The sequence below is a fragment of the Nyctereutes procyonoides genome, unplaced genomic scaffold (genome assembly GCF_905146905.1).
Source record: "Nyctereutes procyonoides isolate TBG_1078 unplaced genomic scaffold, NYPRO_anot_genome, whole genome shotgun sequence".
NCBI classification, from domain to species: domain Eukaryota; kingdom Metazoa; phylum Chordata; class Mammalia; order Carnivora; family Canidae; genus Nyctereutes; species Nyctereutes procyonoides.
In genome coordinates, this window is record NW_026575043.1 from 32,918,176 (window position 1) to 32,930,079 (window position 11,904).

Here is an 11,904-nt window from a genome sequence, read left to right on the forward strand (position 1 = left end):
ATTTTGTGTTCCTCAACCAATCTTCCTGTTGCAGAAGTAACAGTACAACCAGAAAGGAAGTGAATTCCCTTCAACATATAATTGATATGGGTATTGTATTTTCATTATTAAGATGGTGACATCTATTCAGTCATTGAACAAGCGGCAAATAAAAAAAATAAAGCGAATGTTCCTGGAAACAGAAAAATGTCCTCACTCATTTTGAAGCATTTATTGTGTAGCGTATGTGAGATGGTTTTGAAAATAGTACTTATGCCAGCATTCAAATGGAACGTGCACTGTTGTAGTGGGATGCATGAAGTGATTATGGGGAAGATCCAGCTGAAATTCATAGAGCATTAAGCAAATAGAAGTAATATGGTAAGACATATCTTTGCAATTGCCCCCAGTACTTTATAAAACATTGCAGACAATATACACAATATCTCATGTTTTCAAGACTGATTTCCAACCACACAGAAACTTCTGTTTGGTATGTCCAGCCTTCTCACATCATTCTAGGATTTGAAATTGCATTTTCAGACCTTCTCTACCCTGTGGCAAGTTCCTCTAAATGGGTCAAGGGGAAATCCAATGAATAAAACATTACATATAAATAGGTACATATATTCATAACTATCTATCTATGTCTTCATGCAAGTCTTAATATATGTGTTTATATATCTCACACCAGAAATACCAACTGAAAAGTTATATTTTAAAATCCCTTAACTTTTCTCCTCGCATATTAATACTAGCCTTTTTTCTCTGTAGAAATCCTGATTGTTTTGCTTTCCATGTCACAATCAAGCACAGATTACTAGTATGTAATTCCATTGTGATTTTTATTAATTCAGAGGCTCAAGTGATAGTGATTTGTGCCAGGATATTTTTTAAAAATGCTTAAAAATGTGTTAAATTTTATTCATTATTGAGATACAACTGTCAAAGGTATTTCTTCTTTCCTACCTTCCTAAACATGGGAATATGTCTATGTTTATATCATTTTAGACCACTGCCTGATGGATTTTTTTCTATATCTCAAATATTCTCCAAGTAGGACTTCAGAACTTATATAATTTAGCATGATGATTTTTTAAAAAGTTATTTTGAGTAATAGTAACTTTTTAGGGTGTTTTTCAATAGCTAGCATAATGAAATATAAAAACTTTATCTAAAAACTTGATAAATGATTATTCCTTTGGTGCAGGTGTTTTAATTAAGGTGAATTGTATATCTGGTTGGAACATCTATGCAGCAAGATAGTCATACAGCAGACAATACAAATAGTTAATCAAAAAGTGTTCATAGCAACTCAAACTCTTGATGAGGAAATCTTTTGCATTTATCAACCAATAAATATATCCTCTGTTGTGTGTGTGTGTGTTTGTGTGTGTGTGTGTTTGTGTGTGTGTGTGTGTGTTCAGTTTTGCTCTGGGAATAAGGGATTCCATTTGGCTTACTTGCTTTATAAAATAGCTTTATTGAAACATGAATTAAAATTTTAAGTATAAATGTAAAATCCAATGATGTTATTATATTTACAGAGTCATACAATCAGTTTTAAGACATCTCTATCACTCCTAAGAGATCTGTTTTCCTGTTTGCAATGAATCCCTGCTACCACTCATGCTCTCAGATGGGCAGCGATGTATTATTTTGGCTCTAGAGAGACCAGCCTTTTCTGGACAATTCAGAAACATACAATATGTTGGGAGTTTTTTGTGTCTGGATTCTGAGCCTTAGCACATGGTGCAAGGATGATCCATATTGGAGCATGCATCAATATTTTGTACTTTTTTTATTGATGAATACATTCCAATGTCTGGATATGCCACATGCAATTTATCTACTCAACATGCAATTTATCTATTCCAGTTGATGGAAATTGAATTATTTCTAGTTATTGACATTTACAAATAATGCTGTTCTAAACATTCCCTTAAAAGCATTTATGTGAACATATGTGAATAGTTCTCTTGGGTGGATACCTAGTAACAGGAGTATATTCAGTGGTTTTGCCTTATAACCACTCTAGTGGGTGTAAAGTGGTCTCTTGTGGTTTTATGTGCATTTCCCCTGAAGACTCATTATGATGACCATCTTTTCATATGTTTATTATCCATTTGCATACCTTCTTGGATGATTCTACTCATTTAAAAATGGTTATCTGATTCCTTAATATTGAATTTTTAACAGTTATATCTATCCTACATAGAAGTCTTTTCTATCAGGTATAGGATGTGAAAATATTTTTTCCTAGCAAGTGCCTTTTCTTTCATTTTCTTAACTGAATCTTTATTAAGAATACTTGAATAGCCAAAGTTATATAAGGTTTTTTGTTTTCCTCAAAGATATTTAATTTTAACTCTTACATTTACATTTATGATTCATTTTTAAGTTAATTTTTTAAATGTGTGGTAAGAGTCTAAATTCATCTTTATGCATATGAACATCCAGGACATTCTATGGTTGTATCACCAACTATTAGTAATAGTAAAATAGTATTTTAGGAATAGTAAAATAGTAATAGTAAATAGTTTTTTACTCTTAGAATAGTAAAAAAAAATTCTTAGTTTTTTACTATTCTTTCTTCAAATAGTTGTCTTCGTACCTTTTGTTAAAAATCAACTGGCCATAATGTGTTGTGTTTTCTGAACTCTCAATTCTGTTTCATTTATCAACATTCTTACTCTTACAACAGCACCAGATTATTTGGTTATTGCACCTTTAGAGTATTTTAGAAATTGGGAAGTGTATGTCTTCCACCTTTTTCTTCATTTACAGAAACAACTTGGCTGTTCTGGGTCTTTTCCATTCCTATATACCTTTTAGAGATAGGTTATCTATATCTGCCAAAATGCCTGATGGAATATATTATGGATTGCATTGAATTAGGGTGGAAGGTATGTGGTATGGTCTATTTGCCTCTGGTTCTGTTTGTTTGTTTTTCATTTTGTTTTGTTTTAATTTACCTTTATTTTGACCACTCTGTGACATTTCAAAGTTTGGCTGCCAATAGTTGTTATTTATTTATTTATTTATTTATTTATTTATTTATTTATTTATTTATTTTATTTTATAAATTAATTTTTTATTGGTGTCCAATTTTCCAACATACAGAATAACACCCAGTGCTCATCCCGTCAAGTGTCCCCCTCAGTGCCCGTCACCCATTCACCCCCACCCCCTGCCCTCCTCCCCTTCCACCACCCCTAGTTCATTTCCCACAGTTAGGAGTCTTTATGTTCTGTCTCCCTTTCTGATATTTCCCACACATTTCTTCTCCCTTCCCTTATATTCCCTTTCACTATTATTCATATTCCCCAAATGAATGAGAACATACACTGTTTGTCCTTCTCCTATTGACTTACTTCACTCAGCATAATACCCTCCAGTTCCATCCACGTTGAAGCAAATGGTGGGTATTTGTCGTTTCTAATGGCTGAGTAATATTCCATTGTATACATAGACCACATCTTCTTTATCCATTCATCTTTCGATGGACACCGAGGCTCCTTCCACAGTTTGGCTATTGTGGACATGGCTGCTAGAAACATCGGGGTGCAGGTGTCCCGGCGTTTCATTGCATCTGAATCTTTGGGGTAAATCCCTAACAGTGCAATTGCTGGGTCGTAGGGCAGGTCTATTTTTAACTCTTTGAGGAACCTCCACACAGTTTTCCAGAGTGGCTGCACCAGTTCACATTCCCACCAACAGTGTAAGAGGGTTCCCTTTTCTCCACATCCTCTCCAACATTTGTTGTTTCCTGCCTTGTTAATTTTCCCCATTCTCACTGGTGTGAGGTGGTATCTCATTGTGGTTTTGATTTGTATTTCCCTGATGGCAAGTGATGCAGAGCATTTTCTCATGTGCATGTTGGCCATGTCTATGTCTTCCTCTGTGAGATTTCTCTTCATGTCTTTTGCCCATTTCATGATTGGATTGTTTGTTTCTTTGGTGTTGAGTTTAATAAGTTCTTTATAGATTTTGGAAACTAGCCCTTTATCTGATATGTTATTTGCAAATATCTTCTCCCATTCTGTAGGTTGTCTTTGAGTTTTGTTGACTGTATCCTTTGCTGTGCAAAAGCTTCTTATCTTGATGAAGTCCCAATAGTTCATTTTTGCTTTTGTTTCTTTTGCTTTCGTGGATGTATCTTGCAAGAAGTTACTGTGGCCAAGTTCAAAAAGGGTGTTGCCTGTGTTCTCCTCTAGGATTTTGATGGAATCTTGTCTCACATTTAGATCTTTCATCCATTTTGAGTTTATCTTTGTGTATGGTGCAAGAGAGTGGTCTAGTTTCATTCTTCTGCATGTGGATGTCCAATTTTCCCAGCACCATTTATTGAAGAGACTGTCTTTCTTCCAGTGGATAGTCTTTCCTCCTTTATCGAATATTAGTTGACCATAAAGTTCATGGTCCACTTCTGGGTTCTCTATTCTGTTCCATTGATCTATGTGTCTGTTTTTGTGCCAGTACCACACTGTCTTGATGACCACAGCTTTGTAGTACAACCTGAAATCTGGCATTGTGATGCCCCCAGCTATGGTTTTCTTTTTTAAAATTCCCCTGGCTATTCGGGGTCTTTTCTGATTCCACACAAATCTTAAAATAATTTGTTCTAACTCTCTGAAGAAAGTCCATGGTATTTTGATAGGGATTGCATTAAACGTGTAAATTGCCCTGGGTACCATTGACATTTTCACAATATTAATTCTGCCAATCCATGAGCATGGAATATTTTTCCATCTCTTTGTGTCTTCCTCAATTTCTTTCAGAAGTGTTCTATAGTTTTTAGGGTATAGATCCTTTACCTCTTTGGTTAGGTTTATTCCTAGGTATCTTATGCTTTTGGGTGCAATTGTAAATGGGATTGACTCCTTAATTTCTCTTTCTTCAGTCTCATTGTTAGTGTATAGGAATGCCATTGATTTCTGGGCATTGATTTTGTATCCTGCCATGCTACCAAATTGCTGTATGAGTTCTAGCAATCTTGGGGTGGAGGCTTTTGGGTTTTCTATGTAGAGTATCATGTCATCGGCGAAGAGGGAGAGTTTGACTTCTTCTTTGCCAATTTGAATGCCTTTAATGTCTTTTTGTTGTCTGATTGCTGAGGCTAGGACTTCCAATACTATGTTGAATAGCAGTGGTGAGAGTGGACATCCCTGTCTTGTTCCTGATCTTAGGGGAAAGGCTCCCAGTGCTTCCCCATTGAGAATGATATTTGCTGTGGGCTTTTCGTAGATGGCTTTTAAGATGTCGAGGAAAGTTCCCTCTATCCCTACACTCTGAAGAGTTTTGATCAGGAATGGATGCTGTATTTTGTCAAATGCTTTCTCTGCATCTAATGAGAGGATCATATGGTTCTTGGTTTTTCTCTTGCTGATATGATGAATCACATTGATTGTTTTACGAGTGTTGAACCAGCCTTGTGTCCCGGGGATAAATCCTACTTGGTCATGGTGAATAATTTTCTTAATGTGTTGTTGGATCCTATTGGCTAGTATCTTGTTGAGAATTTTTGCATCCATGTTCATCAGGGATATTGGTCTGTAATTCTCCTTTTTGGTGGGGTCTTTGTCTGGTTTTGGAATTAAGGTGATGCTGGCCTCATAGAATGAATTTGGAAGTACTCCATCTCTTTCTATCTTTCCAAACAGCTTTAATAGAATAGGTATGATTTCTTCTTTAAACGTTTGATAGAATTCCCCTGGGAAGCCATCTGGCCCTGGACTCTTGTGTCTTGGGAGGTTTTTGATGACTGCTTCAATTTCCTCCCTGGTTATTGGCCTGTTCAGGTTTTCTATTTCTTCCTGTTCCAGTTTTGGTAGTTTGTGGCTTTCCAGGAATGCGTCCATTTCTTCTAGATTGCCTAATTTATTGGCGTAGAGCTGTTCATAATATGTTTTTAAAATCGTTTGTATTTCCTTGGTGTTGGTAATGATCTCTCCTTTCTCATTCATGATTTTATTAATTTGAGTCTTCTCTCTCTTCTTTTTAATAAGGTTGGCTAATGATTTATCTATCTTATTAATTCTTTCAAAGAACCAACTCCTGGTTCTATTGATCTGTTCCACAGTTCTTCTGGTCTCAATTTCGTTGAGTTCTGCTCGAATTTTAATTAACTCTCTTCTTCTGCTGGGCGTCGGGTCCATTTGCTGTTTTTTCTCTAGCTCCTTTATGTGTAAGGTTAGCTTTTGTATTTGAGTTCTTTCCAGTTTTTGAATGGATGCTTGTATTGCGATGTATTTCCCCCTCAGGACTGCTTTTGCTGCATCCCAAAGATTTTGAACAGTTGTATCTTCATTCTCATTAGTTTCCATGAATCTTTTTAATTCTTCCTTAATTTCCTGGTTGACCCTTTTATCTTTTAGCAGGATGGTCCTTAACCTCCACGTGTTTGAGGTCCTTCCAAACTTCTTCTTGTGATTGAGTTCTAATTTCAAGGCGTTATGGTCTGAGAATATGCAGGGGACGATCCCAATCTTTTGGTATCGGTTCAGACCCGATTTGTGACCCAGTATGTGGTCTATTCTGGAGAAAGTTCCATGTGCACTTGAGAAGAATGTGTATTCAGTTGAGTTTGGATGAAAAGTTCTGTAGATATCTGTGAAATCCATCTGGTCCAGTGTATCATTTAAAGCTCTCGTTTCTTTGGAGATGTTGTGCTTAGAAGACCTATCGAGGGTAGAAAGAGCTAGATTGAAGTCACCAAGTATAAGTGTATTATTATCTAAGTATTTCTTCACTTTGGTTAATAATTCGTTTAAGTATTTGGCAGCTCCCACATTCGGGGCATATATATTGAGGATTGTTAAGTCCTCTTGCTGGATAGATCCTTTAAGTATGAGATAGTGTCCCTCTTCGTCTCTCACTACAGTCTTCGGGGTAAATTTTAGTTTATCTGATATAAGGATGGCTAGCCCTGCTTTCTTTTGAGACCATTTGAATGGTAAATGGTTCTCCAACCTTTTATTTTCAGGTTGTAGGTGTCCTTCTGTCTAAAATGAGTCTCTTGTAGACAGCAAATAGATGGGTCCTGCTTTTTTATCCAGTGTGAAACCCTGCGCCTTTTGATGGGGTCATTAAGCCCGTTCACGGTCAGAGTTACTATTGACAGATATGAGTTTAGTGTCATCATGATATCTATTTAGTCCTTGTTTTTGTGGATTGTTCCACTGAACTTCTTCTTAAAGGGGAGTTTTAAGAGTCCCCCTTAAAATTTCTTGCAGAGCTGGTTTGGAGGTCACCTATTCTTTCAGTTCCTGCCTGTCTTGGAAGCTCTTTATCTCTCCTTCCATTTTGAATGAGAGCCTTGCTGGATAAAGTATTCTTGGTTGCATGTTCTTCTCATTTAGGACCCTGAATATATCCTGCCAGCCCTTTCTGGCCTGCCAGGTCTCTGTGGAGAGGTCTGCTGTTACCCTAATACTCCTCCCCGTGAAAGTCAGGGACTTCTTGTCTCTTGCTGCTTTAAGGATCTTCTCCTTATCTTTGGAATTTGCAAGCTTCACTATTAAATGTCGAGGTGTTGAACGGTTTTTATTGATTTTAGGGTGGGATCTCTATTTCCTGGATCTGAATGCCTGTTTCCCTTCCCAGATTGGGAAAGTTTTCAGCTACGATTTGTTCAAATACATATTCTGGCCCTCTGTCCCTTTCGGCGCCCTCGGGAACCCCAATTAAACGTAGGTTTTTCTTCCTTAGAGTGTCATTTATTTCCTTAATCTGTCTTCATGGTTCTTTAATTGTTTATCTCTTTTTTCCTCAGTTTCCCTCTTTGCCATTAACTTGTCTTCTATGTCACTCACTCGTTCTTCCACCTCGTTAACCCTCGTCGTTAGGACTTCTAGTTTGGATTGCATCTCATTCAATTGATTTTTAATTTCTGCCTGATTGGATCTAAATTCTGCAGTCATGAAGTCTCGTGAGTCCTTAATGCTTTTTTCTAGAGCCACCAGTAGCTGTAGAATAGTGCTTCTGAATTGGCTTTCTGACATTGAAGTGTAATCCAGATTTTGTAACTCTGTGGGAGAGAGGACTGTTTCTGATTCTTTCTTTTGATGTGAGGTTTTCCTTCTAGTCATTTTGCTCAGTGCAGAGTGGCCAAAAACAAGTTGTGTTGGGAAAAGGAGAGAAAGAGAGAGAAGGAAAGAAAAGAGAAAAAGAAAAAAGAAAAAGAAAAAAAAAGGAGAAAAGAGAAGAAAAAGAGAAAGAAAAAGAAAGGTGAAAAAAGGGGAGGTGGGGGAAGCAATCAGAAATCAAAAAGAAAAGAAAAAAGAAAAAAAAAAAAACAAAAAACACGGGGGAGTATGTTTTGATTCTGTAGACTTTAAGTCCCTTGACTTCCCCTGGAACTGGTCCGTCCAGCTGGTCTTCTGGGGGAGGGGCCTGCTGTGCTGATTTTCAGGTGTTAGCACTTGGGGGAGCTGCTCTGCCCCTGCCTGCTGCAGGGCTTAACCGGGGTTGTTTACCCCGTGAGGCCCCAGGAGGAACAGCCCCAGTGGCTATGGCAGCTCTGGAAGCCTGGATTCAGCCCCCGTAGTAACTCCGGATCTCTCCATCTGCGGGGCCTGGAGGCTCCGGGGCGGGGCCGCTGATCTGCTCAGCTCGGGGCAGGAGCGTCCTTGCTGTCCTGGGCCCTCCCGGCCTCTGCCTGTCCCGGGGGAGGCCGGATCCTGGGCTGTGTCCCGGCGCCCTGTGCTCCGGGGCCTGCGCTGGTGGATTCGCGCTCCCGCCCCGCAGCCCCCTCTGCGGAGCCGCCGCCCGAGCCCCTCCGAGCTGCTCCGGCCCCGCCGTGCGCGCTGCAGCCCTTAGGGAGCTCGGCGCACTCTCCCGGGGCGCAGGTGTCTGTTAGTGTCCCCGGGAGCCCGAGGGCATCCCCGCTCTCCTGGGTCCTGCTCCAACTCCCTACGGGCCCCTTTCCACCCGGGAAGGTTGGTGCAGCTCCTGCTCCTCCGGGACGGGGCTCTCCTGTCCTGGGGACACTCGCCCCGGCCTCAGCCCGGCTCCTCGCGGGGCCCCTCCCCCTCGGAGGCCTTTTGTTCCTTTATTTCTTTTTCCCCGTCTTCCTACCTTGATAGAAGCGCCGACTCTTCTCACTGTAGCCTTCCAGCTGGTCTCTCTTTAAGTCTCAGGCCGAATTCGTAGATTTTCAGGATGATCTGAAGGTTATCTAGGTAATTTGGTGGGGACAGGTGATTTGGGGACCCTACTCTTCCGCCGTCTTGCCCCTCCTCAAGTTGCCAATAGTTTTTAAAGAAGACTTAGTACCCTTACAGCATGAGACACTGAACCTGCAGGTGCCCCCAGGAATATCCTGGAGCCGGCGAGACCAAAGTCCAGCCTTTAAACTCTTCTTTTTCCAGGCAAATATCCTAAACATGGGAATGGACCAGTTAGATTTCTGGAAAGAATTTTATACTCATATCAAAGAACTTGGTACAATAAAAAAAAATCACCATATTTACAAGAAAGTTGGCACAGAGATTAAATACTTCATTAACAGGACACAGTAATGTATTGATAAAGTGAGATAATTTGCTCTGACACATTAGGGACTTCTTTCCCTTATAAAAAATGCGAGAAAACCTACCCTGTCTGAAAATCTCAGGAGCCAATCATCTTAGCGCTTTGTAAAGAGCAACAGTGTATTCTCAAATGAGGTGACTGTTTTGAGATTTGGAAAAGAAAATGGACCAAACCTGATATCTATGGGAACTGTGCGCCAGATGGCTGAAATTCTCATTTACTAATCCAAAAGCACTGCACTAGATTTTCAAACAAAGCAAACATGTTCTCATTTAATTGCCACATAGGAGCTCTCGGAACTAACTTGCATTACTTCCAAATTATTAAGGACACAGAAACTCAGGGAAGTGTACACAACCAGAGTCACTTAGCCACAGCCCCAGAGCTAGTGAGTCGCAAAGCCACATCTGAAACAAGTCTGTGTGGCGCCGTGTGGAGTTGGACCTGGGAGCTTTGGGGCAATGGAACTTCATGGAAGGCCCATGTGCCTGGGCGGCGTCAGCACCTGACTTGCTGCCTGGTTCTTGGTCCACCATGTTTAAAGTGGGTTTGAAGGGTTTTGCTATGTTGTTCCTTTCTGTTCTACTACATGCAGCTCTAGTGCTTTACCCCCCAGACTCATGTGCCTTATCTGTATGGTTTCTGAAACCTTAAACTTAAACTTTCCATGGACTGATGGTTTCAGATACTAAGACAGCCAAGAGGGAGCCTATGTTAGTACTTACAGATTTTGAATTAGTCTTCATTACAGCGCTCCGCTCCGATGACTAGTTTGTTCAATGTTTTATACCTTCAACTGCTTTTTCTATAAATACTTTGTAGCAAAGGTGAGGAGGATAAGGAATGCACCTCAGATGCTTCAAGCCTCCTGACCTTAGTTGACACATCCTTCATCAGAGGAAATTAGGTTATGCCTGAGGTGCTGGAAACCAGGTTTCTAATAGCACCATTCACAGCACAAAGCATGTGGTCTTTGACCTCAAGAGGTTCAGGTTCAAGCTCAACTTAAGTTTCTGATAGAATTTGTGACCTTGGACGATTTATGTAAAATCAAGAATTTGCTTTTCTCATTTCTTACAAAGAGATAGTGATGAGCAGTTTTCTTTTTTTTTTAAATTTCATTTATTTATGTATTTATTTATTTATTTATTTATTTATTTATTTATATGAACAGTTTTCTTGTGAGAAACCAGACAAAATAGTTTCTGGAAAATATCTTGCCCTATGTTTGGCACATAGAGAAAAAGATTACCATCGGAGTCCCCATTTCTGTGAGTCTCCTTTGAGAGTCATATTCCAACAAAGCCAGAGCTTGAACAACTGCAAGAGTTCTGTAGGAATAGTCAGTGGTGTAAGTGCTCAGTAAATGCATAGTTGTATACAATGTGGATTAGACTTGTTTTCTAGTAAACTGTATCTCTTCCAGCTGCATTAATGCTTAGCATGATCTGCAATCGTTACCTTTCACGGTTTCCTGTGGTTCATTATTCAACATCAACTTGCTCAATAAACTTAGAATTCTAGTTCTGAGTTTCAATAAAACAACCTGGGGCCGTTGGGTGGCTCAGTCAGTTGAGCATCTGCCCTTGGGCTCAGGTCATGATCTCAGGGTCCTGGAATCAAGTCCTGCATCAGGCTCTCTGCTCAGCGGGGAGTCTGCTTCTCCCTCTGCCCCTGTGATCTGTCTTGCTCTCTCTCAAATAAATAAAATCTAAAGGAAAAAGAGGAGAGGAGAGGAGAGGAGAGGGGAGGGGAGAGGGGAGGGGAGGGGAGGGGAGGGGAGAGGGGAGGGGAGGGGAGAGGAGAGGGGAGAGAAGAGGGGAGAGGAGAGGAGAGAAGAGGAGAGAAAAGGAGAGAAATACCCCTCCCGAGGCTTAACTTTATCTCACAAAGCCATTACTACTTCCCCAGGAACTATGATTCCAGGAGTCAGTGATAGTCTGGTGTTAGCTACCGCTGTGCTTTGTTGGAGTTTTCAGATAACACGCAAGTTGTCATTTGAGGGCGAATTTCCATGTTCAGCATCTAAATTGCAGATCATAAGGCAATTCTCACCTTGATTTGCTAGTTCCAGATGGATGGATTCCCACTCTGCTCAGCATCCTATATCAGCCCATCATGCTTTTAACAATGCTCAGCATCCATTGCAATTTGGACACGAACCATCAGAGCTAAATTGCAAGACCCCCGTGAGAAAGAATGTCTCGCTAGGAGCATATGCCCATGTAAGCCTTTTGAATCTTTTCTAATCACTGTCTCACCCTCCAGCTTCTTACTCTTTGTTTTCTGACAGTAATGAACCAAAACATGGTGATGAAAGCCTGAAAGCTAAAGGGATTATTTTTTAATTCTGAAACTCATTTTTATGGATCCGTTGCACTTATAATCAGG